Raw genomic sequence first — 27,670 nt, 5'->3', positions numbered from 1 at the left:
AACTTAAGGTTTACAATCAGCATCTCCTAGCAACCATCAGTGAAAAACGCATTGCACTTAGACTGCAATGAGTTTTTCACTGAAGTCACATTCACTTCTATGAGGCCAGGGCTGCGGGAAAAACGCAGAATATAGAACATGCTGCGATTCTCATGCAATGCAGAACTGATCCGTGAAAAAAACTCTCATGTACACAGAACCATTCAAATGAATGGGTTCAGTATTCAGTGCGGGTGCTATGTGTTCACTTCACGCATTGCACCCGCACAGAAAACTCGCTTGTGTGAAAGGGGTCTAAGTGAACCCTTTCCTGGATTTCTGCATTGATTACTAATACAATGTGGTCTGATTGTTAACTAAGTCACAATTCTAGAGAATTTTGTCAAAGACCACCTGGATGTTTCACAATGCTACACACTATGCTCCAACGCTGGCACCTTATTTCACTTCACACTGCTAAGTTTGCTGCCAGACTGCTTAGCCTGACAGTATATCTCATGCAATTACTATCTATTGTAGAGCAGGAACTCTGCTCTGCAAAAGATAGTAACGATGCAAACCCATGTGAAAAAAAACCATTGTGAATAAGCAGCCTGACAGGAACAGGGAGCTGGATTGCGTTCCTCCTCTCTGTTCCTGTCAGGCTGCTCAACCATGATAGCATATTGCACACAGTTCCTGATCTACAATAGTTAGTAAGATACAGTATGCTGTCAGGCTGGGAAACCTATGTAAAAAAAAAATGTGGATAACCACAGCGCATCGTACAATTCTATTTGGTATGAATACTCCTAACTGACTACACCTTGTGTTTTGCTCACTACACTTTGGAACAGCTCTTGATGTTCTTTCTACAGGCTGGGAAGCCTGACAGAAAAGCAAAGCAATGTAAAGGGAATGCAGAAGCTGGTGCTGGAGGGTAGTGTGCAGCAACCCCCACCCCTCTCACGGCCCTGAGCAGCTCTAAGGCAATCTGTTCTCGATGCACTCCTGGATGGGTAACTGGAGGTCATTTTTAATTATTCCTGGAGATCAATATTGTGTCTTGTGGAAACCATCTTGCTCTGGTTTTAGCACTGATTTCCCTTCACCTCTGTTTCTGGTCTCCACCAGACCAGAAGTGTGACCTGCCACTATTGAGGCCACGGCAGATCAATAGCAAGTGAGTTTTAATTCTATAAAAATATATATGTATTAAAGTTGATTTAATGTATTTTTAAGTAGAATTTGATCTTGCATAAATGTATTTTTTGCTAGTGCTTTACATGGATAACTTAAGAAAATGATGAATTTATAAAGATGTCTTATGAAGTATATACAGTATGTATAAGGCCTTTAAAATAATGAGGACTGTGCCTTTAACAGGTGAGTTTTTCTTCTATAAAAATATATATACAGTACAGACCAAAAGTTCGGACACACCTTCTCATTCAAAGAGTTTTGTTTATTTTCATGACTATGAAAATTGTAGATTCACACTGAAGGCATCAAAACTATGAATTAACACACGCGGAATTATATACATGACAAAAAAGTTTAAAACAACTGAAAATATGTCATATTCTAGGTTCTTGAAAGTAGCCACCTTTTGCTTTGATTACTGCTTTGCACACTCTGGCATTCTCTTGATGAGCTTCAAGATGTAGTCACCTAAAATGGTCTTCCAACAGTCTTGAAGGCATTCCCAGAGATGCTTAGCACTTGTTGGCCCTTTTGCCTTCACTCTGCGGTCCAGCTCACCCCAAACTATCTTAATTGGGTTCAGGTCCAGTGACTGTGGAGGCCAGGTCATCTGGCACAGCACCCTATCACTCTCCTTCATGGTCAAATAGCCCTTACACCGCCTGGAGGTGTGTTTGGGGTCATTGTCCTGTTGAAAAATAAATGATGGTCCAACTAAACGCAAACTGGTGCCGCTGCAAGATACTGTGGTAGCCATGCTTTCAGTATGCTTTCAATTTTGAATAAATCCCCAACAGTGTCACCAGCAAAGCACCCCCACATCATCACACCTCCTCCTCCATGCTTCACAGTGGGAACCAGGCATGTAGAGTCCATCCGTTGACCTTTTCTGCGTCGCACAAAGACACGGTGGTTGGAACCAAAGATCTCAAATTTGGACTCATCAGACCAAAGCACAGATTTCCACTGGCCTAATGTCCATTCCTTGTGTTCATTAGCCCAAACAAGTCTCTTCTGCTTGTTGCCTGCCCTTAGCAGTGGTTTCCTAGCAGATATTCTACCATGAAGGCCTGATTCACACAGTCTCCTCTTAACAGTTGTTCTAGAGATGTGTCTGCTGCTAGAACTCTGTGTGGCATTGACCTGGTCTCTAATCTGAGCTGCTGTTAACCTGCGATTTCTGAGGCTGGTGACTCGGATGAACTTATCCTCCGCAGCAGAGGTGACTCTTGGTCTTCCTTTCCTGGGGCGGTCTGCATGTGAGACAGTTTCTTTGTAGCGCTTGATGGTTTTTGTGACTGCACTTGTGGACACTTTTCAAAGTTTTCCCAATTTTTTCGGACTGACTGACCTTCACTTCTTAAAGTAATGATGGCCACTCATTTTTCTTTACTTAGCTGCTTTTTTCTTGCCATAATACAAATTCTAACAGTCTATTCAGTAGGACTATCAGCTGTGTATGCAGCTGACTTCTCCACAACGCAACTGATGGTCCCAACCCCATTTATAAGGCAAGAAATCCCACATATTAAACCTGACAGGACACACCTGTGAAGTGAAAACCATTTCAGGTGACTACCTCTTGAAGCTCATCAAGAGAATGCCAAGAGTGTGCAAAGCAGTAATCAAAGCAAAAGGTGGCTACTTTGAAGAACCTAGAATATGACATATTTTCAGTTGTTTCACACTTTTTTGTTATGTATATAATTCCACATGTGTTAATTCATAGTTTTGATGCCTTCAGTGTGAATCTACAATTTTCATAGTCATGAAAATAAAGAAAACTCTTTGAATGAGAAGGTGTGTCCAAACTTTTGGTCTGTACTGTATATTAAAGTTGATGTATTTTTAAGTCAACTTTGGTCTTGCATATTTTTGGTTAGTGCTTTACATGGATAACTTAAGAAAATGATAAATTTTTAAAGATGTCTTATGAAGTATATACAGTATATATAAGGCCTTTAAAAAAAACGAGGACTATGCCTTAAAAAATACATTTCTCCCCAGTTTTATTTAGCTAGAGCAATAAAATGATGATTCTCTGAAGCTATGCCTGTTCATAGAGGCGGCCTTAGTATGCACACAATCCCACCAAAACTCATTAGGAATTCAGTGCACAGAGGGCTGCTTTCTATTACAACAAGGTTTTATTATATCAATAACTACACCGTCATAAGTAACCGAATACTATATGCCCTTGACAGTCAGATACTGAGGTAAGTCTTAACAGCCAATATAAATGCCTTTGTAGAGGGTTTTGATGCAATTTTTGGAGACAATGGAGGAGATTTATCAAAACTGGTGCAAAGGAAGGAGCTCTGAAAAATAAAAAGTTGAATCTGATTGGTTGCTGTGGGCAACTCAAATTTTCCTTTGCACCAGTTTTGATAAATCTTCCCTACTATGTAATTCTAGTAAATAGATTTTATTCAAATTGGTGTATTATTCAGGGATTTAGAATAATTTCCATTTACGGATTTAGTAGGTGTTTGTTTTAAATTTTTTGCAAAAGTAAACAAAGTTGTGAAATCTTGAGAAGAACATAAAAAAGGTAGTACATTACACTACTATACTCACTACTGTGACTGAAATTAAAACATTCCTGAGTAGTTTCCATTTCTTAACTCTGCTCACAGTCATCAGATCTTTATCGCATACAAGTACTGCTATGGTGAGGGGAGAGGGATGAGTCAGCAGGAACTAAGGGAGACTGCACAGGCACAGCTAAATAGAAAGTTTCTTCTCAGCCCAAGTGCTATATACGCATCCATACAGGTCAGTACTTCTCAGTAATGTCCTCCGTGACCCTGGGGCTGCTTCTGAGTGACTGTGAGACAGTTAGGATGCAACTACCCCTCTACATTATGTGCCGTAAATGGGAGCTAACTTCACCCACCAGATCTGGGAGAACTGCAAATTAGACATACACCCTGAACAGGGAAATCTTGTAAAAAAATACCAGATACAAGTCATATAATGGCCAAAAATAGCATTATTCCTCACGTATACACACTGTAGTATTGATTAATACAAAGTTTGTTGAAAGGTAAAGTACATTTTCCAGAAAGACAATTTAACATTAAAGCTCAGAATATTTGACTGGGGCAAGTAATGAAACATATTTCTGATTTCATTTCTTTTGCAGAAAATTGCTTTCATCTGTAGCTGTATGTAAATTCACAGCACACAGTCATTATTTTACAAAAGAATAATACAATCCTCAAAGCACAACAGGAAGTCTGAGAACCAACAATACAAACTGTATTTGAAGCAAAATACTTTGTAAAAGTAGGCCTTAGAAATCAGTTATCCTCCTCACTGAACATTTTAAAGAGGCCAGAATCTGATTTACATACTGTGACCTGCATGAAGAAAACATAAAAGGGGAATTTATTAGCGCTCTACAGCAAAGGTCACAACTATTAGCACTCTACTCTGTAGAAAGGTTACAAATTTTGATGTAAATTTGTGACTTTCACCCTTTTATGCCACGCTTGCTACTTTTCAAAAAAACAATTAGTTACACCAGAAAACTGATGTAGATTACACCAAAAATGTATGTCAGATACTAGCTGGTGTAGCTGTTTCTTGCACATAGATGGATCTGGCAAGATGCACCAAAATTTGTGACTTTCACCCTTTTATGCCACGCTTGCTACTTTTAAAAAAAAAACAATTAGTTACACCAGAAAATTGATGTAGATTACACCAAAAATGTATGTCAGATACTAGCTGGTGTAGCTGTTTCTGGCACATAGATGGATCTGGCGAGATGCACCAAAATTATTAAGAAGAGTGTGCATCTTCATAAATTTGTTACATTTTATGGCAGCATATTTTTTTATTAAGAGTGGTGTATGAAATTCCAGTCCTGTGGCTGTTCCGTCTTGCTAAGTTTCTGCACATTTATCTGCTATGTCTGTACTCGGTTCTGAAGTGTGTTCTGTGAATTTAGCATGTTCCCTTCCTGTTTGTCTACAGTCTCGTTCTGTCCGTGTTTTGCCTTGAACTTACTTGTGTTCAGCCTGTCAATCCTTGCCTGGTTTTGTCTATGATCTTGTCTTTGCTTCCAATGCCTTTCGCTGGTGTTTGTGACCCATTGTGTCAGCTGCCAACTACACAGGACTATACCAATAGGTAGTGGTCAGGTGACTCCCTGCAGTAAAGACCAAATCTCTGTATAGGGGTTAAAGGGTGAAACTAGGGGACCACAAAGACAACGCCCTCAGGTCTAGCCCTAAATCAAACCAGTTAGTTGGCACAATGGTTCCATGACCATGGAATAGAAATGAACCAATACTGAACTGACCCTATGTGAATTCAACTCAGCAATACAGCCAGGGCAGTACAACAGCACAGAAACAAACAAATCCCAAACATATCAAACACACTACGTTCTGTGAAATGATAGATTCCAAAATACACAGAAAACACACCAGACTCTGTGGAGCTACAAATTATAATTGGGAAGTGAACCCCCCCCCCCTCCCCCCATTCCCCATAACAAAATATGTTGCAGTTTCTGGGACAAAAAAGCAGCCAACTTGCAGCCAAAAAAATCTAACATAAGTATTGACTAAAATTTCTCACCAGCCCTTTGTTCTGGTGTAATAATTAGGTTGCAGTGGCAAGGAGTCATTTCATGTGGCAGCATCATACAATTGATATGCTGGTGACAGCTACAACAGTGGTCTTTTTTCCCTTGGGATGTGAGATCCCAAGTCAATTAACAATGCAGCCACATGGAATTACTATGGATCCATGGTGACTTTGGCCTGCATTCAATCTATTTCAATTTGTAAATAAATTAAAATAAATAAGTAAAGAAAATTTATAAAAAATACTAGTATTGTGGATTGTAAAGGGCCCATGACCTTTTTTGCCTGGGGACCCAGACAATTCTTTAGCTTGGATAAATATGTTCAATGCAAATAAATATATCAGTAGAGAGTAGCCTAGTGTTTTGATGTCAATCAATGACAAGATAATAATTAATTTGCAAGCAAACAGGACATTGAACTTTCCTTTTAGGAGAATTGCAATATTGATAAAGGTTTTGCAATCAGAAAGTCTGAATTTTACTAGGTAATCTGTTGTGTCATTTAACATGAAGCATTATGTTTATGGATGCTTTAAAGAATGCCAAAACCATGCATCATGGGGAATCAGTAAAGCAAAAGAACAATACTATACTATTTATTCTATATTCTATGTCTTATTTAAACAATTTGAACAACTTAAGGTATATTTTTGAGCCATAAGGTTGTATTACAGGAAACAACATTTCAAATCAAATTCAATCTCAACTATCAAATCAATAGCACATTTATATTTGTCATTAGAGATGAGCAAATGTCTAAAAAATTTGATTCGGCTGGTTCTCAAAGTGTTTAAAAAAATGCGGGTTTAATACGAATTAATTCACAGCGAATTGCGTTAAAAAACGTATATTTTCTGGCTGCAGAGAGCCTTTATAGTGGTGTAGAACACTGTGCCTTGCAGTAACACGCATAGGGAGTCTGCTGTGGTAGTGAAGCAATACTGTGAATCAGTATGACATGCAGATGACAGGCGTCGCTCTTAGAATCACTGCTCGCTTCACTTATTTGGGAAGTTACGGGGCAAAACTGACCAAATAACTCAAGTGTGAACTCAGCCTTTCAGGTCAATGTTAGCGTCAAGAAGAAGCGCACTCCCTTTACACCGTCGGCAGCTGATTCCACATAGATGTCTACAGAACCTGTTCTATTAAACACTTATACAAGTAGAGCGTCACTCATTATTTTGCCCTTCCTCTGATCCGTCAGAACAATAACCCCCAAAAAACGGATTCTGTCTGTGGAGCATTCTCCTTCACTCGGTCAGCATTTGATCAGTAATCCATCAGTATTGCTAAAGCCCAAAAAAACAGGAGTGGAGCCAAACCAGAGATGGCACGTGAATGGAATATTTGCATGTCTTCTGTGTTTTGTACCTTCTCCTGCTTTTGGCTATCAAATCATAAGCCAATTCTGATGCAAAATAGGGACCATGTCATGCATGCCTTACAGCTGTTACATAGACAGGATCCGTTGTGCATCTTATTTTTCCCTCCTTCTAAAAGATCAGAAGAAGAGTCAAATAAGTAAAGATGTCAGCCAGGCCGAAAGGCAAAATAGTGGCCCAGTCATGAAGTGGGGAGCGTTGGAACTGCATAAGAAATCCACAGAGTTGTTCTATGACATAGTGGTGAGGTGGAATCAGCATGAGGAGGCCACAGGGTGGCACAATGACACAGTGGAGGTGGCAGCATCATCAGGAGGCCACAGAGTGGCACAATGACAGAGTGTGGAGGTGGGGCAGCAGCATCAGGAGGAGGCAACAGGGTGGCACAATGACAGTGTGGAGGTAGCAGCAGCAGCATGAGGAGACCACAGATTGGCACAATGACAGAGTGTGGAGGTGGCAGCAGCAGCATCAGGAGGAGGCCACATGATGGTAAAATGACAGTGTGGAGGAGGCAGCAGCATAAGGAGGCCACAGAGTGGAGCAATGACAGAGTGTGAAGGTGGCAGGAGCATCAGGAGGCCACAGAGTGGCACAATGACAGAAAGTGGAGGTGGCAGCGGCAGCATCAGTAGGAGGCCACAGTGTGGCACAATGACAGAGTATGGAGGTGACAGCAGCAGCAGCAGAATTAGGAGACCACAGAGTGGCACAATGACAGAGTGTGGAGGTGGCAGCAGCAGACGCAGCATCAGGAGGCCACAGGTTGGCACAATGACAGAGTGTGGAGGTGGCAGCAGCATCATCAGGAGGACACAGAGTGGCAAGGTGACGGTGTTGAGGTAGCAACAGCATCAGGAGACCACAGAGTGGCAAGTTGAAATAGTGTGGAGGTGGCAGCAGCATCAGTAGACCACAGAGTGGTAAGGTAACATAGTGTGAAGGTGACAGCAGCATCAGGACACCACAGAGTGTCAAGGTAACATACTGTGGAGGTGGCAGCAGCATCAGGAGACCACAGAGTGGCAAGCTGAAATAGTGTAGAGGTGGCAGCAGCATCAGGAGACCACAGAGTGACACAGTGACAAAGTTGGGAGGTGGTTGGAAATACCAGTACCAGCTGAAGATGGTGGGTGAAAGAAGGAGCGCTTGGCATCAGATGTGTGGCATCAGGCGGGTGGCAGCTTCAGAATAGTAGGTAAGGCAGGTAGCCAGCAGAAACCAGTCTCTTTTGTCAAAGTGTTGGTGTGACACCATGGATTACCTAGTCTGATGCATCAGGCATTGGTTGGTGTAAATTCTGGCTGATCCACACCTGATTTATCTTGACAAAGGTCAGTCTCTCCACATTTTTGGTGGACAGGCGAGTTCTTCTTGGGGTAACTATGACCCCGACCAAACTAAAGACCCCATCCGATGCCACACTACTGGCTGGGCAGGACAGCTTTTCCAGGGTAAACTCTGCCAGTTGCGGCCACAAATCCAGTTTGGCTGCCCAGTAGTCCAGCGGATCTTCAATGTGGGGTGGCAGGGTGCTGTCCAAGTATGCCACCACCTGCTGGTTCAGGTCCTGCTCCAGGTCCTGCTGCTGGTGAGTAGCTTCTTCACTAGGCTGGTGAAGAAAGCTGCTCTTCAGCGACTCTAGACTCAAGTTGCTGCTGATGGAGCTGGAACTGCTCCTACCCCCCACCCTGCCACAGTAGCCACGGCAGAAGAACGTGAGCGCAGAGGGCCCTTTGGTCAGACCTGCGAGAGGATAGATGATGGCGCAGATAAGCAGCGGCCAACTGATTACATAGGATGTCTCTATAGTAGTTAAGTTTGTCCTCCCTCTCAGTGGGTGTAAAAAAGGCCCCTATTTTGGACCGGTACCGAGGGCCAACAAGGTGGAGAGCCAGAAGTTAACCCTCTACCGAATGCTGACAATGCAGCTGTCACTACGCAAGCAAGTGAGCATGCACCGGGCCATTTGTGCAAGTGACTCGGAGGGACTCCCTGCCTCCATCTCCACTGCATACTGCCACGGTGTGGGTCCTCTGCGTCATCTTCCTCATCGCCCTGTAGCTCCTCGGGCTGCTCCTACTCCTCCTCTCCTGTCACTTATGTAGAAAAACCACCCATTTCGCTACACAATGCTTGTGCTCCAATGTCCTCCTTCAGTTCACCACAGGGCTCATGTGGCCGTGAGATCTAGGCGCCACATCTCCAGTCCCCTGACCAGCCAGATTTACCAGCATCTGTTCCAGAACATGAAGCAGTGGAATGATGTTGTTCATCCCACAGTCCTGGCGACTTACAAATAACGCGGCCTCCTTAATGGGCCTGAGCGAACGGCAGGTGTCACACATAAACTGACACTGGCTGACACTGGTTACATAGGGGAGTAGTTCTGTCCACTTGGATCATCAAGAAATCTTTTGTATAGTCGGTCCAACATATGGAGGGTGGAATTCCAACAGGTGGAAATGTTGCATATCAGCCTATGTTGGGGGATGCTGTTCTGCCGCTGTAGCTCAAGGAGGGTCTGCTTTGCGGTGGACGAGTGGCTGAAGTGCATGCAAAGTTTCCTGGCCATTTTTAGGATATTTTGCAGATGGGTGGAAGACAACTGCTTGACAACCAGATTGAACAAGTGAGCAGGGAGCATGGCTCAGCCCTCCTTGGTGCAGCACCGACACCATCTTCTTCCTGTTGTCGGTCACCATGGTTCTGATTTTGTATTGTTGTGGAGAAAGCCGGGATTTGATTTCTTGATAAAGGACACGGATCGGTTCCTCCCCTGTGTGACTCCTTTTGCCCAGGCAAACGAGGTGCAGAGCAGCGTGACACCGTTGTGCCCTGCACATGTGGTATGCTGGAGGGGCACTGTGAATTGTCCCTGCAGTGGAGGCTGAGGGCACGGTGGAGGATGAGGAGACAGAGGTGGACATTGTTGCAGGACCAACAGCGTCAGACCATGCAGGTGGAAGCGGCGTCACCTGGCCAAGTTGCTGGTGTGGCTGTGCAGGAACCACATTCACCCAGTGGGCTGTAAAGGACATGTATTGTCCCTGACCATAGTTATAGCTCCACACGTCAGCCGTACACTTTGTCAGACACTGACAGGCTCAAGGACTGGCTCACCTTCTGTTCTACATGCGTGTGCAGGGCTGGTACTGCCTTTTTGGCAAATAAATGACGGCTTGGGACTCTCCACCTCAGCTCGGCACAAGCCATCAGGTCTTTGAAAGGTGCAGAGTCCACCACTTGGAAAGGAAGGGACTGCAGAACCAGTAACTTGGCCAGGAGCACATTCAGCTTCTGCGCCATACTGTTGTCTTTTGACAATCGCTTCGGTGATCGATTGTTGATGGAATGACTGATGAGGAGTAGGAGGAGTTGCAGGAGCATCAGTGCCAGCAGATGATGGGAAGGACAGACAGCTCTTTTCGGCTGAGGTGGTGGAGCCTTGACTGCCTGAAATCGGGTGCGCCCCACTGAGTGCTGCGGCAGGCTGGACCACCACATCGGAGCCATGGTTCTCCGAGGCCACTTTATGGTGACGCTGCATATGTTGACGCACGGCTGTGGTGCCAACATTGGCACCTTGGCCGCGCTTCACCTTCTGCCCACAGATTCTACAAATGGCCATGTTCACCTCCTCTGGCGGCTTAACAAAAAAACTGCCACACCGCCGAGTAGGTGATTTTACCCCCAACACTCTGCGCTGACTGACTGCTACTGCCACTGCCTTCGTGAACCCCTTCCCCCACTACTTTCCAGGCAGGTAGGATTCTGTGAAACGGATGGTCTACCCCGGGGACGTTTAGCTCCCGACCTCCCACTGCTGCCACCCTGCTGACTCACGGGCAAGCTGCCACCCTCTTCTCCCGATGATGATGAAGGCCCTAATTCACCCAGCTCCCCAGTGTGATCAGCTACATCATCATTAGAGATTAGATTAGAATTTCTTAAAAGTTTGATTCGACTGATTCGCCAAATTTCCCCCAAGAATTACTTTGCCACGAATTTCATTTTTTTGTAAGTAGCGGGTGCAATGACAGGGATCCGCCCCCCATCATTGTACCCCTCAGATGCCACATTCAAACATGATATCGACATCTGAGTGTAAAATTAACAATAAAAAAATTCTATAAAACTTACCGCCTCCATTTGCTCACGACGGGTCGGTCGCCGCCATCTTGCTTGAACATCTCAGTCGAAATCCTGTGCGGCGTGGGATTACATCATCACGCTGGCTGGCGTGATGATGTAATCTCACGCCGCATGTGATTTTGGCCAAGATCTTCAAACAAGATGGAGGCTGGCAGACGTGAGCTAATTCAGTATGTAAGTTTAATTTTATTTTGTTTTTTATATTCTCAGGTTAAATCGATTCGCTCACACGAAGCACAAGGAAATTCAGCTTCTAGGTGAATCAAATTTATCCTGAAATTCAGATTGAATTCCACTTCGTACGATTAGATTCGCTAATCTTTAATCATCATCGAGTATTGTCTGCATGTCACTGATGTCCTTCTCAATGGTCTCTGGGTCAGGAGCTGACCGCTCGCAACACCAGCTCCCACGCCACCCTCCTCATCACTACTTGCCCTCCTACCAGAGGAAGCAGCGGATGTCTCCTCCACATCTTGGCTGGCCAGTAGCTGCTGACTGTCCTCTAGTATCTCGTCCTCGCTGTATAGTGGAGCTGAGCCCACAGGATATAATACATCTCTGGCTGAGGGAACAGAAAAAGACAGAGGCAGGTTGAGGACAGGTGAGGGGACAGGGCCTGCTCCCGGTCCATGCCAACTAAGGGTTGTGTCTGACGAACCCACCGACTCTTGGCTGGGGGTGTCTGATGTCACTTGGGATGAAGTGGATGACTGAGTCAGTCATTCAAGAACCGCTGGGTTGCTGGTCAAGACACGACCGCTAGATGACACCGGGAGCTCAGGCCACACCCCCTTACTCTGCTGTGACCTGTGCTAGGAACATTTCGGCCTCTGCCACTACCCTGTGCTGCGCCTTCTCTGTCTGACATACTGTGAGATCAAATAAATAAATAAAATTGAAATTAAAACACCCCAAAAAGTCTGTAATTTTCTCACTTCACCACACAACGGCTAATAAGCCCTTTTTTTCCACTAATTCATATCAAAGAAGGCTTTAGAACATATGACTGCACTGCTGAACGGGAAATAGGTCCTTACTTTTTTCCACTTATAGACTCCACGAAAGGTTTTAGAACATATAAATGCACCGCTGAGCTGCAAATAATATATATGTTTTTTCCACTAATAAAAGCCAAAAAAGGGGTTTAGCACATATAACTGCACCACTGAACAGGAAATATATATATTTTTTGCCACTAATACATGCCAAAAAGGGATGTAATTTTCTCACTTCACCACACAATGGCAGATACTTTTTTTTGCGCCACTAATACACACTAACAAGGGCTTTAGAACATATAACTGCACTGCTGAATGGCAAATATATATATTTTTTGCCACTAATACAGGCCAAAAAGGGCTTTAGAACATATAACTGCACCGCTGAATGGCAAATATATATATTTTTTGCCACTAATACACGCCAAAAAGAGCTGTAATTGTCACGGCTGAGGATGGGGGAAACCCTCAGCCGTGCGATGGTCGAAGATGGTCGCTGCTTGACCAGGACAACAGGATTAGGGAGCAGGTCACCTCCTATCGCGTCCCTAACCTGACCCTAACTTCTAACTGCATGGGCCGACCTTTAAGGTAGGAGGACCCATGCTCAGGAACCTTGGAGCCCTAACTCACCCTCCGACCGGTCCCTGGACTAGGAGTCAGGGTAAGACAACCTGTTCCTTCTGGATACGGAGGAACAGGAGTCTCACTGGCCAAGCTGCAAGGAAGGGAGAACAAGTACAACCTATGGCAATGGCATGTACTTGCCACAAACATAACACTAACCTGCCACAGACACAAAGCCTGGAACCCATGTGGAAGTACTGACCACAGACAACAGGACTCAGCACACAACACACGGGAACCCAGGACCATAGGTGCAATAAACAAGCATAAAACCAAACACATCTTCAAGACACCAAACGAGATATTATTTTGCTATGACCAGAAGGATGGCCCCCACTGGCAGTTGGTCAGTAACCAGGAGGATGTCTCCAGCCAGCATGACTGAAGCACCCTCTCTGGCTACTGCCAACAATCAGACACACCCCGTGACTCACACACACAGAAAGGGAGTTAACCCTTCCAAAACCACAGAAGGGAAAACACAACTTAAAGGGGAAGTGTCCAAACAACAAACACACTGTGGCTGTTGCAGCAGGCAACGACATGGGTGGCAACCATGTCCTGGGAGTCAGCCCGAAGGCCGGGACACTGCCACCACATGTACACACAACCAAACGTTGCCACGGGCAACCACAGTGCAGGAAAGATGTCAGTGCACACCACACATAACACAGAGTGCACACAGACATACGAAAGTGCATACAAACGCGCACACAACTCCAAGGGAACCGCACACAAAGCTGTTGTCCGCGGCAACCGCACTTGAGACTAACAACAATATGCCTCCAGATGCGGTTGACACTACAACCCAAACCGCGGGCAACTGAATGCGGCTCCCAAGGAGTCACGGCCATAACATGGTCGTGACAGTAATTTTCTCACTTCACCACACAATGGCTAATAAGCCCTTTTTTTCCTACTAATACAAGCCAAAAAATGCTTTAGAACATATAACTGCACTGCACAAGGGCAAATAAGACATACAGATGTAGTAGAGTTAAGACACATGCTTTATAAGACATGTTATGTAATCTAAATACGTTAAGCAAACACTTTCAATTGCCGTATATTTTACCCTATAAGACGCACCTGCCCATAAGATGAACCTAGGTTTTTGAGGAGGAAAATAAGAAGAAAAAAAATGTCAACCAAAAGGTGTGATTTTGGTGGGTTTTGAACTAATGATCGTCTGTGGGTGACACTATTATGGGGGATCTGTGGATGACACTGTTATGGAGGGGATCTGTGGATGACACTGTTATGGGGGCATCTGTGGATGACACTGTTATGGGGGATCTATGGATGGCACTGTTATGGAGGGGGGATCTGTGGATGACACTGTTATGGAGGGGATCTGTGGATGGCACTGTTATATGGGGGATTTGTGGATGGAACTGTTATGGGGAATCTGTGGATGGCACTGTTATGGTGGATATGTGGATGGCACTGTTATGGGGAGGGGGATCTGTGGATGACACTGTTATGGGGAGGGGGATCTGTGGATGACACTGTTATGGGGAGAGGGATCTGTGGATGACACTGTTATGGGGGGGATCTGTAGATGATTATGCTATGGGGGGATCTGTGGATGACACTATATAGCATCTTATGCTGTATGTGTAATCCACAGATCCCCCCCATAACAGTGTCCCCCACTTATGGAGTGAAAAAAAGTATTTTCAATGGCTTTTGTTTCAAGATAACGCGATGAGTTAAGAAATTTGAGTTAAGAGTTTGTTTGTTAACCCTACTACACCTGTAGAAGCATTTCCTGTTAATGGCTGTATCAAACAGCACTTGCACCCTGATAACAAGAATGGTATGGCTGGAATTACAGGGCTGTATAATAGCAATTTGGTTCTGCAGTCAGTGCAGCAAGATGTAATAGGATTGTTCCTATTACCCAGGCTGTAAACTCCCCTACTGAACCCTGTTCTGCTTCAATACTGTGGAGTGAGTCCTCCAGATCCTTTCCCTGAACTTCTATATAGTAAAATAAAAGTTTTAAAGTCTTTTCTACCACTGTCCCTAGCGGCACTAAGTACGCTGGAAAACGGCTGAATCCAAGATGGCTGAGGCAATTTATAGGGCTATGACATCACAGGACTGTCTGGCTGCTGATTGGCTGCATGCATGGCATTGTGAGTGATTCCTCATTCCCAGAGTTCTTTGCTTCATGTCTTAACACATGCAGCAGACATTTCAAAATTCCATTCGTTACCAGGCAGCGTGAGGAAATTCGGATTCGGTGAGAATCGAGTTTTTCCTGAAATTTGGATCGAATTCCACTTCATCAACTTTTCGCTCATCTCTATTTGTCATAAATATTTGACTTGTCTCTCTTATGTGTTAGGTATGTATCAGATAATCCCTTGCTTACTGTATATCCTACATTAGTATTGTAAATATTTGTATTTCGCATAACTGGCTGCAGTATATAGAACAACTTCAACAATATTTCACAACTAATGACATTGCTGCTGAGAAGATGATACCAATGTTACTGATGTCATGGGGGAATGAATTATGTTGGCAACACCCATGGAGCCTGCTGAATCTAACTTTGTTGATCTTGTCACAATCATGCAGGAACACCTGCCACCTAAACCCTTAGTGATTGCAGAATCTCTCGGATATTATGAACGAAACAAAAATGAAGGCAAATCTGTCCGCGTCGAAGAAACAGTATGAATATTGCCAGTTTACAGATGTGTGGGAATATGAAAGTAAACATCCAGAAAATACTTTTGACAGAGCGCAGTTTAACATTAAAAAGGACCTTTCACCCCTCCTGACAATACGTAGCTGTATGCATTCCCCATGTAATAACAATTCTGGAACATCTATTCTTATGGCTCTATGTTGTGCCGTTCCTTTATTATTTCTACTAGAAGTTTAGAATGAATTGCTAGCAGTCTGCAGTAAGGGTACAGAGGAGTGGTAACCAGTTGGCAGTGTACCTGCACAGTTTCACTATATCCAGTCAGTGCTGCTATTGTCAGACTGTCAGAAGAGGTGACAGGTCCTCTTTAAGATGGCATTGGAAATTGCAAAATCAACACAAACAGCAGAAAGAGAGTTGCATATGAGTTACAGTCAGGAATGAAGGTAAGCATTAATAAGGCGACAAAAATAACTAAAGCAAATGTGAGAAGACAAAATAAACTGAAATTTAAAATTAGGAAAATTGGCTTCTACCTGATAAGGGTTTCTTTGCCTTCCTCTGGATCAACTTTGCAGGATAACAAGCAGAACTGGTTCGACATATGGTATGCCTTTTATCAGCCTTACAAACTATGGGGGTCATTTATTAAGACCAGTGTTTTAGAGGCCGGTCTTAACAACCCCTGTGCTAGTGGTGAATCCATCAAAGTTATGAAGAGGCACCGACCTCTACATAACTTCGCCGCATCCACCGCCGGTCTAAATATATGACATTTTCTACACCTAAAACAGGCGCGGGAAATGATAAATGAGACTGGCCTGCCAGGCACGTCCCCTTCCCTGCCTACACCACACACCCTTTTTTAGACCTAACATGAGCAAGTCAAAGTCGCAGATTGCAGCGCAAATAACCTTTACATCTTAATCTGAGACAGATATACGCTGGGGTATATCTGATATTAAATGACCCCCTATGTTATTATGTTATATTTGCCCAATGTAGTCTTGTAGGGTCCATATGCAGAAAATACAACAAAGCCAGGCATATACAGAAAATCTGTCACTCTAAGAAAAATACTCTGTTAAAAGTAAAGCAAAAAATGAAAATAAACAAGACAGATGGGTCAAAAATGTCTCAGTAGTGAACATAATGATCATGCCATAGATGAGCATGATAATGACTAGAGGTGAGCAAAGTTTTGAAAAATTCAAATTGGCAGCTTCACCGAAGTTTGATAAAAAAATTGATTTGTCACAAATTAATTCATCATGAATGTTAAAGCGAACCTTTCACCTGCATTTCACTTAATAAACTATCAAAAGTACCTTATAGATCATCCTCATTGTGTTATCATACAGTCTTGTCCCGCTTTTCTGCCATGTATATGCATGAAAAGATCGCCTTACAAAATACTCTTCTCCAGCTCCACAAGTCACGATAGAAGTCAAGGGGGTAGCCCTTCCCTCACTCCAGGCTGTAACTCCCCTGCCCTAACCCCGCCTCTTAGTAGTGTAACTGACACCCGGCTCAGTCGCCGGGATCGCGTTTGTACAGGCGGCGCATGCGCCGTCGGCCTCAGTAGTAGCGTGATCCCGTCTATCGCGTGGACTCAAGCGCGATCCTGTAATTCAGTGACTGCGGTAAAGCATATTTCAAAATGCTGTTAAAAGCAGCTCAAGAAATATGACTGTCCCCATAATCATATATTGAAAAGAGAAGAAAATAAACCAAAGTCAGAAATAAAAATAACTTAAAAAAGGGAATATTTCTCCATATATGGTTTTAATTAGTAAAAAATCTAGGTAATAGATTCCCATTAAGGCTACCTCTACATAGTGTGGATTACGCACAAGTTTTCTGTGCAGATTCTCATACAGAAAAAACGCAGCGTAATACAGTTCCAGCAAAGTGTTTGAGATTGGACAAATCTCATGTACTCTTTTCTTTCTTATTTCTGTGCAGAAATTGACCTGCTGTGCATATTTAGGAAGATTTCACTCTTTGCAATTATTAATATATTTTGTACTCGTCTCCAAGTCATTGTGTATTATTTAAGCAACTGGGCACAAAAACATAGACCCTCGTCCTGAATTCTGGTCACCATCTGGAGAATACTGACTGATAAGATATCCAATTAAAAGTGGTCTTCAATTAAACATTAGTCTGGTGCACAGAAAAAATGCTGTGCATTCCTGCTACATAAAAATAATGAATTGTTCGCAATTTTCACTTATTTCACCTAAATATATTGTCTGGGTCTCTCAAAATGGCATTTCCTCACATAATTACTTGAATAGGAGCACTTTCAATGTACCAAGGTCCTCTCATGACCTTGGACAATCATTTGCACTTCTACAAAAGATGTTTGCTATTCAGATACAAGCCAAATTCATAAAACATACACAGGGTCTTTTTTTTATATTTTTTACAGCAACTGCTTTTATGGAGGAAACAAACACTAACATATAATATGTATTTAATTAAGGTATTCACAAAATGTATTTATGGTGCAAAATATATCTTCTAATATATTAATATATTAACAGCACAGTATTTTATGAATAATAAGTTGTCCTCCTTCAAATGCCAGCTGCATATCACCATTCCCTGAACAGACATAATCGGGGGCTGGGATGGTTGTTATGAGCTGTTTTTGTGATAGATTTTAAGGTAGATCTATATATAGTTAATATATAGTATATAGTTAGTATATAGTAAAGCATTCTTGTCTTATTCTGCCTTCAAATGTATAGAAAAAAAATGTCAATTCAGTCTCTAACAGCTTCCAACAAATTCGCTGACCACCAATGGCATTTGTAACTGTTAGGTAAGGTAGGCAAGCAGGAGGAATGCAAAGGGTAATGACCTAGTGTGAGCAAAACCTGGCACATGACAATCTGTTATTTTAGATAAATGAAGATAATATCAGAGTGTACATTTTCTGCAAGGGATTAATAAAATGAATTATAAAATAAATTATATGGCAATTTTTTAAAACATTGGGGCCTTACTCTGCTATGCATATCACTTTTGTGGTGTCAAAAAGTCGTACATTTTGCTGCAACTTTCCCCCCTTCATGCGACTTTTTAGAAGTGGAGAGAAAAGGGGGCATGGTGAGGGCCCGGCACATTTATCTTTATTCGCATCAGTTTTCTGGAGTGAATAAAGGCATAAATCTACGGCAGCTAGATTTGCAAGTCCAAATGTATGAGAGACGTGCACCTCTGGCATAAATTTGTCACATATTCCGGTGGCACAGGGGGAATGAAAACGGTGAAGAAGACGCCTTTCTTGATAAATAACCTCCATGTTCAGATTTTCAGACAAATTTATAATCAGGGAAAACGGTAAACATACAAAATAACAAACCGAAAACTTGAGCTAACCTTCATTTTTAGACAGAAGCAGAATGCTAGAAATTCTATGTACTATATAATATTTGTATAAAGTTTTCCTTTTCACTACCAATAAATTAGCAAGTACTCTATCACCTAATACAAGAATAGTAGTTTGAAAAGTGTGGTACATTTCAGCTGATCTAGATAACAGTTTTAGCAGAAATGAATGGGACATGTATTTCTTCAAAACAGTCATGCAATTCCATTAGCCACTGTGAAAGAAATAACAAGTAACGATCTTTAATAAATGTGCACACTGTATCTGCAAACGTGTTGGTGCACATTTATGTTCTGATTGTTCTTCTTTTATATATAACATGTTATCATCAAAATATATACTGTACATACAAATTAAAGTGACATACTGTAAGAGGTAAAAGATAATTTAAAGGGGTGTCACGAGGCGCCAGCTTCAAGTTCTCACTCCTATGCAGCGTTTATAACATATAACTGCACCGCTGAACGGCAAATAATATATAAATTATATAAAATATATAAATAATATATATATAATTTGCCAAAAAGGGCTTTAGAACATATAAGGCCTCTTTCACACTTGCGTTGTCCGGATCCGGCGTGTACTCTACTTGCCAGAATTACATGCCGGATCCGGAAAAACGCAAGTGTACTGAAAGCATTTAAAGACGGATCCGTCTTCAAAATGCTTTAAGTGTTATTATGGCAGCCAGGATGCTATTAAAGTCCTGGTTGCCATAGTAGGAGCGGGGAGCGGGGGGAGCGGCATACTTACAGTCCGCGCGGCTCCCGGGGCGCTCCAGAGTGTCGTCAGAGCGCCCCATGCGCATGGATGACGTGCCATGCGATCACGTCATCCATGCGCCTGGGGCGCCCTGACGTCACTCTGGAGCGCCCCGGGAGCCGCACGGACGGTAAGTATGCTGCTCCCCCGCTCCCCGCTACACTTTACCATGGCTGCCAGGACTTTAGCGTCCCGGCAGCCATGGTAACCACTCTAAAAAAGCTAAACGTCGTATCCGGCAATGCGCCGAAACGACGTTTAGCTTAAGACCGGATCCGGATCAATGCCTTTCAATGGGCATTAATTCCGGATCCGGCCTTGTGGCAAGTCTTCAGGATTTTTGGCCGGAGCAAAAGCGCAGCATGCTGCGGTATTTTCTCCGGCCAAAAAACGTTCCGTTCCGGAACTGAAGACATCCTGATGCATCCTGAACGGAATTTACTCCATTCAGAATGCATTAGGAGAAAACTGATCAGGATTCTTCCGGCATAGAGCCCCGACGACGGAACTCTATGCCGGAAGACAATAACGCAGGTGTGAAAGAACCCTCACTGCACCGCTGAACGGCAAATAGGCCCTTATTTTTTTACACTTATACACGCCGCAAAAGGCTTTAGAACATGCAACTGCATCGCTGCACGGCAAATAATATACAATGAACAAAAATATAAACGCAACACTTTTGGTTTTGCTCCCATTTTTCATGAGCTGAACTAAAAAAATCTGAAACAGTTTCTACATACACAAAAGACCCATTGCTTTCAAATATTGTTTACAAATGCCAAACTAATTTAATCAGTTTCTATGAGGAGGTAAGTTCTAGACTTGACAGCGGCAAATCAATGGATGTCGGACTTCTCCAAAGCATTTGACATTGTACCACATAAAAGGTTAGTATATAAAATGAGAATGCTTGGACTGGGAGAAAATGTCTGTATGTAGGTAAATAACTGAGTGATAATAATCACCCTCTGTTTTCTAACGGTACACACTCAGATTGGGTCACTGTCACTAGTGGGGTACCTCAGGGGTCAGTATTGGGCCCTATTCTCTTCAATATATTTATTAATGATCTTGTAGAAGGCTTGCATAGTAAAATATCCATTTTCGCAGATGACACTAAACTGTGTAAAGTAATTAACACTGAAGAGGACAGTATACTACTACAGAGGGATCTGGATAGATTGGAGGCTTGGGCAGATACGTGGCAGATGAGGTTTAACACTGACAAATGTAAAGTTATGCACATGGGAAGGAATAATGCAAGTCACCCGTACATACTAAATGGTAAAACACTGGGTAACACTGACATGGAAAAGGATCTAGGAATTTTAATAAACAGCAAACTAAGCTGCAAAAAACTGTTTCAGGCAGCTGCTGCCAAAGGCCAATAAGATAATGGGTTGCATCAAAAGGGGCATAGATGCCCGAGATGAGAACATAGTCCTACCACTTTACAAATCGCTAGTCAGACCACACATGGAGTACTGTGTACAGTTCTTGGCTCCTGTGAACAAGGCAGAGATAGCAGAGCTGGAGAGGGTCCAGAGGAGGGCAACTAAAGTAATAACTGGAATGGGGCAACTACAGTACCCTGAAAGATTATCAAAATTAGGGTTATTCACTTTAGAAAAAAGACGACTGAGGGGAGATCTAATTACTATGTATAAATATATCAGGGGTCAGTACAGAGATCTATCCCATCATCTATTTATCCCCAGGACTGTGACTGTGATGAGGGGACATCCTCTGCGTCTGGAGGAAAGAAGGTTTGTAGACAAACATAAAACAGGATTATTTACGGTAAGAGCAGTGAGACTATGGAACTCTCTGTCTGAGGAGGTGGTGATGGTGAGTACAATAAAGGAATTAGAGAGGGGCCTGAATGTATTTCTGGAGCGTAATAATATTACAGGCTATACCTACTAGAGAGGGGTCGTTGATCCAGGGAGTTATTCTGATTGCCTGATTAGAGTCGGGAAGGAATTTTTTATTCCCCTAAAGTGGGGAAAATTGGCTTCTACCTCACAGTTTTTTTTTTTGCCTTCCTCTGGATCAACTTGCAGGATGACAGGCCGAATTGGATGGACAAATGTATTTTTCCAGCTTTATGTATTATGTTACTATGTTACTAAATCTGTCTAAATTTGTGTTAGTGAGCACTTCTCCTTTGCCAAGATAATCCATCCCACCTTACAGGTTTGGCATATCAAGGTGCTGATTAGACAGCATGAATATTGCACAGGTGTGCCTTAGACTGCACACAATAAAAGACCACTCTGAAATGTGCATAGTTTTGCCTTACAGGGTGCGGGGGGGGGGGGGGGGTCAGAAAACCAGTCAGTATCTGGCGTGGCCACCATTTGCCTCACGCAGAGCAACACATATCGTTGCATAGAGTTGATCAGGTTGTTGATTGTGGCCTGTGGAATGTTGGTCCTCTCCTCTTCAATAGCTGTGCAAAGTTGCAGAATATTGGCAGGAACTGGAACACGATGTCGTATACGCCGATCCAGAGCATCCCAAACATTCCCAATGGGTGACATGTCCGGTGAGTATGCTGGCCATGCAAGAACTGGGATGTTTTCAGCTTCTAAGAATTGTGTACAGATCCTTGCAATATGGGTCCGTGCATTATCATGCTGCAAAATGAGGTGATGGTCGTGGATAAATGGCACAACAATGGGCCTCAGGATCTTGTCATGGTATCTGTGCATTCAAAATGCCATCAATAAAAAGCACCTGTGTTTGTTGTCCATAGCATACGCCTGCCCATACCAAAGCCCCACCTCCACCATGGGCCACTCGATCCACAACATTGACATCAGCAAACCACTCACCCACACGACGCCACACACACTGTCTGCCATCTGCCCTGAACAGTGAAAACCGGGACTTTGTCCTGCAGTCAGGTCCAGACCCCGATGAGGACGACAAGCATGCAGATGAGCTTCACTGAGACGGTTTCTGACAGTTTGTGCAGAAATTCTCATCATGGAGGTGTACATGCTGGATGTGGAGGTCCTGGGCTAGTGTGGTTACAAGTGGTCTGCGGTTGTGAGGCCGGTTGGATGCACTGCAAAATTCTCTCAAAATCCTCTGGAGATGGCTTATGGTAAAGAAATGAACATTCATTGCACGGGCAACAGTTCTGGTAGACATTCCTGCTTTGAGCATGCTAATTGCACGCTCCCTCAAACGTTGCGACATCTGTGGCATTGTGCTGTGTGATTAAACTGCACTTTTCAGAGTAGGCTTTTATTGTGGGCAGTCTAAGGCACACCTGTGCAATATTCATGCCGTCTAATCAGCACCTTGATATGCAACACCTGTGAGGTGGGATGGATTATCTCGGCAAAGGAGAAGTGCTCACTAACACAGAGTTAGACAAATTTGTGAACAGTATTTGAGAGTAATGGGTCTTTTGTGTATGTAGAATGTTTCAGATCTTTGAGTTCAGCTCATGTAAAATGGGAGCAAAACCGAAAGATTTGCATTTATATTTTTGTTCAGTGTATATTTTTTTGTGCCACTAATAAACGCCAAAAAGAGCTTTAGAACATATAACTGCACCGCTGAATGGAAAATAATATATATTTTTTTGCCACTAATATACAGCAAAAAGGGCTTTAGAACATATAACTGCACCGCTGAAATGCAAATATATATTTTTTTGCTACTAATACACGCCAAAAAGGCTGTAATTTTCTCACTTCACCACACAATGGCTAATAAGCCCTTTTATCCCACTAGTACAAACAAAAAATGATTTAGAACATATAACTGCTCCGCACAAGGGAAAATAAGATGTAGAAATATTTCCTTGTAATAAACCCTGTTAATGGTTGTATCAAACAGCACTTGCACCCTGATAGCAAGTACGGTTTTCTGGAATTACAGAGCTGTATAATAGCAATTTGGATCCTAGTCCTGTAAACTCCCCTACTGAACCCTGTTCTGCTTCAATACTGTGAAATGATTCCTCCCTATCCTTTCCCTGAACTTCTATACAGCAAAATATAAGTTTTAAAGTATTTTCTACCACTGTCCCTAGCACTTGCTGACGTCTCTCCCTGCACTAAGTACACTGGAAAAATTGGCTAAATCCAAGATGGCTGAGGCTATTTATAGGGCTGAGACATCACATGGCTGGCTGGATGCTGATAGGCTGCATGGCATTGTGGGTGATCCCTTATTCCCATAGTTCCTTGCTCCATGTCCTAACACATGCAGCAGCCATTTTAGGAAAAAAAATGTGATTAGTTATCACGAAGCGTGAGGAAATTCGGATTCGGTGCAAATTTAATTTTTCCTGAAATTTGGATCGAATTCCACTTCAAATATCCACAAATATAACAACAAGGCACAATACAAGTGTGGAACCCTAACAGTACAATCCAATGAAATAAAAAAAAACACACATGTTAATATATAACAATTCTTTATTGACTCCAAAAAGGACAAATACCAACAAAAAAATGATAACCATAATACAAAGATAATGCAACAGTGATGAAGTATGGAAAGAACCCCCCAAAGTGGAAAATCTGATAATAAGGTATCAGAGGCTAATCCTGGTGTGTACAACAATACAAAAGACCGATATACCCCCAGTCCAATGACATGTAAAAAGTGATAGAAGGAAAGAAAACCCTACCAATTTAATAAGTAAATGCAAAATGCCGAGTGCCAGCTAAATAACAGCGGAACACCCAATCAAGGGGCATCAATCCAGTGCCACTAAAGTGCATGCATTGGTAATCCAGGAGTATAATAGATCGAGGGGTAAAGAGCCAAGTGCTGTCTAAATAAGAGGGTGGTCACCAAATGGATAGGGAAAATACCCAACCACCCCTTATATATACAAGTAAACACACCAGGGTAAAAAAAATACGACATACGTTTCGCCAATGCACTTCTTCAGGGGGCGTGTAAAACAATCCCTAACCCTTCCTATATATACCCCTCTAATAAATGATCGCACGTAAAACATCTGTTAGCGGGCGGTAAACAGGTCTCGCCATGCAGCCGTGACGCATGCAACAACCAAATCTAGGGCATGATCCCCTTCACAAACTAAGGCCACTAATTTGCACTACAAGACACATTTCTAAAATTCTATGCTCCGGATGGACGAATTCCTTGTTAATTTTAAGAGGCGACTGTCATTTAGATAGTATATGCCATCAAAGAGAGCCAGGTATGGTGAAAAATTATGCAAAGCTTGTGAGAGTAAAACTGGTTACAATATTTTGAGGGCAACGACTGTGACATATAGTTAATCCCCCAGGATGCCCAGAAAACCTTGGTGCTAACAGAAAAATTGTCTGTTACCTAGCGCAGTCATTTCTTCACAAGGGCTACAGCGTGGACAGATTTTATTGCAGTGTGGCACTTTTCAAAAAACTTTATGCTGCTAAAACAGGGGCTTGTGGGACTGTCCACAGAAACTGAAAAGCCATCTCTAAATGCACGTAGCAAATCATTTGCATTAGGTCTCATGCACACGAACGTATTTTCATTCCGTGTCCATTCCGTACTGGAAAGTACTCCGTGTGCATTCCGTTTCCGAATTTTCGTTCCACAAAAAATAGAACATGTCCTATTATTGTCCGCATTACGGACAAGAATAGTATTGCTCTATTAGGGGCCAGCTGTTCTGTTCCGCAAAATACAGAATGCACACGGACGTATCTGTATTTTATGCGGATCGTGTGCATGAGGCCTTAGAAAGTGATGAAATCCCAATGACTGCAAAGAGGTGTTAATGCTAAGTACTATACACAATGACATGGTTAACACAAGAGAGAGGAGCTACTGCGGACAGAAGACAATCTGTACTACATAGTACAATAGGTTCATGGGGGGTGTTGACTTTTCTGAACAGGATATCCAATCTTATTTGATAAAAATTAAAACTAGACCCTGGAACAAGAAAGTGGCAATAATACATGTACCTGATTCAGGTTGCCTGGTTTGCAGAAAACATGGCCCGTTATGCCCTTCAAAACCAGGACTGTGTAGTTACCAGTGGTTTGAAAACTATCATGCAGTAGTAAGTTATAGAAATAAAACCATATCTAGGGTGACCCAAAACGAGAGATATAAGAGATCTAGAGAATAAATTATAACTTTTCATACTTCCAATTTATGTGTGTCGGGGGTGTATCCTAATGTTGTATGAAGATTGCCACCGTCCTAACCGTGGCAGGATCCCTCATTACATTTACCTATGTTTTACTCTGTAACGCTGCCAGGCAAGAAAATAGGTACAGGGACAGTGTCTGTAGGATGGCTTCTTCCCACCTGTTGCAGATTGACTGACAGTTCTCTATCTGTTAAACAGGAAGAAACCTGTCTATACGGAACCAGGCATGGAGAAGCCAGAAGGGAGCCGTCTAGCAGACAATTCTCTTTTTGGTTAGCTGCCTTTCAGAGCAAAACCTAGATAATAGGAATGAGGGAGCCTGCTGGTATTTCATGCTGCCCGTGGTTAGGGTAGCATGAGTCTTCTGACAAGTTCCCTATTGTATATTTCAGGAAAATGGTTACTATATCTCTAATTGAATACCTTGCATTGTATATTATTATACCAAATCTCAACAGTAACATAGTGAGTTTGAAAATAGACATAAGTTCAAGTTCAACCTATAATACTATAATACATAATTACCCTATAGGGTCTTCTTTCCTAGATGGAGTCATTCTAGGGTTACTTTTTATGATTTGACACCTAAAAAAAAAACCTCTGCAAAGACAATTTGAAGCTTAAAAGCCATACTTCTCTTGAATAAACACCATATCAAACTCATTCGGGTACATAAAATCCCCACCCAGGTATAACGTGTTACAGTAAATGAAGGTACAGCAAAACTGTAACTGCTTTGGTCATTAATGCCCAGAATGCATACAGGGGAAAGGGTAAACGTGCTTTAACATACATATTACAGAGTGAGTGCTTTGGACCAGACTTTTTTTTATTAGTGGGTCACTTTAATTAGGTGACCACAGAGTGTCTGTACATTTTGAGCTCTGGAGCATTCTATACCGGCAGAATTTTGTTTTGTTTAGGCGGTGAAGTGGTTATCACTAGGGTTGAGAGAACCCGAACTGTAAAGTTTGGGTTCGTAGCGAACTTTAGGATTTTTGGACCCTGGACCCGAATCCGAACATTTCAGTAAAAGTTTGGGTTCTGTGTTCGTCGCTTTCTTGGTGCTTTTTGAAAGGCTGTCTGACCTTAGAAGCCATCCCAGCCATGCCTACTAATGGCAAGGCTGTGACTGGCCAGAGCAGCATGTGACCCAGGCTCTATATAAGATTGAGTCACATAGCGCTGCACGCAGGGGCGTAGCTAGAACTGACTGGGCCCCACAGCAAATTTTTGTACTGGGCCCCTCCCAAACTTAATGGACGCACTCATACACACACTCGCCACATACATGGACGCACTCATACACGCATTCACAACATACATGGACGCACTCACCACATACATGGACGCACTCATACACGCACTCACTACATACATGGACGCACTCATACACGCATTCACCACATACATGGATGCACTCATACACGTACTCACCATATACATGGACGCACTCATACAGGCACTCACCATATACATGGACGCACTCATACACGCATTCACCACATACATGGATGCACTCATACAGGCACTCACCATATACATGGACGCACTCATACACGCATTCACCACATACATGGACGCACTCATACAGGCTCTCCTCACATACATGGACGCACTCATACAGGCACTCACCACATACATGGACGCACTCATACAGGCACTCACCACATACATGGACGCACTCATAAAGGCACTCACAACATACATGGACTCACTCATACAGGCACTCACCACATACATGGATG

Source organism: Bufo gargarizans, chromosome 2 (genome assembly GCF_014858855.1).
Source record: "Bufo gargarizans isolate SCDJY-AF-19 chromosome 2, ASM1485885v1, whole genome shotgun sequence".
Taxonomy (NCBI): Eukaryota; Metazoa; Chordata; class Amphibia; order Anura; family Bufonidae; genus Bufo; species Bufo gargarizans.
This window is presented reverse-complemented; position numbering follows the sequence as displayed.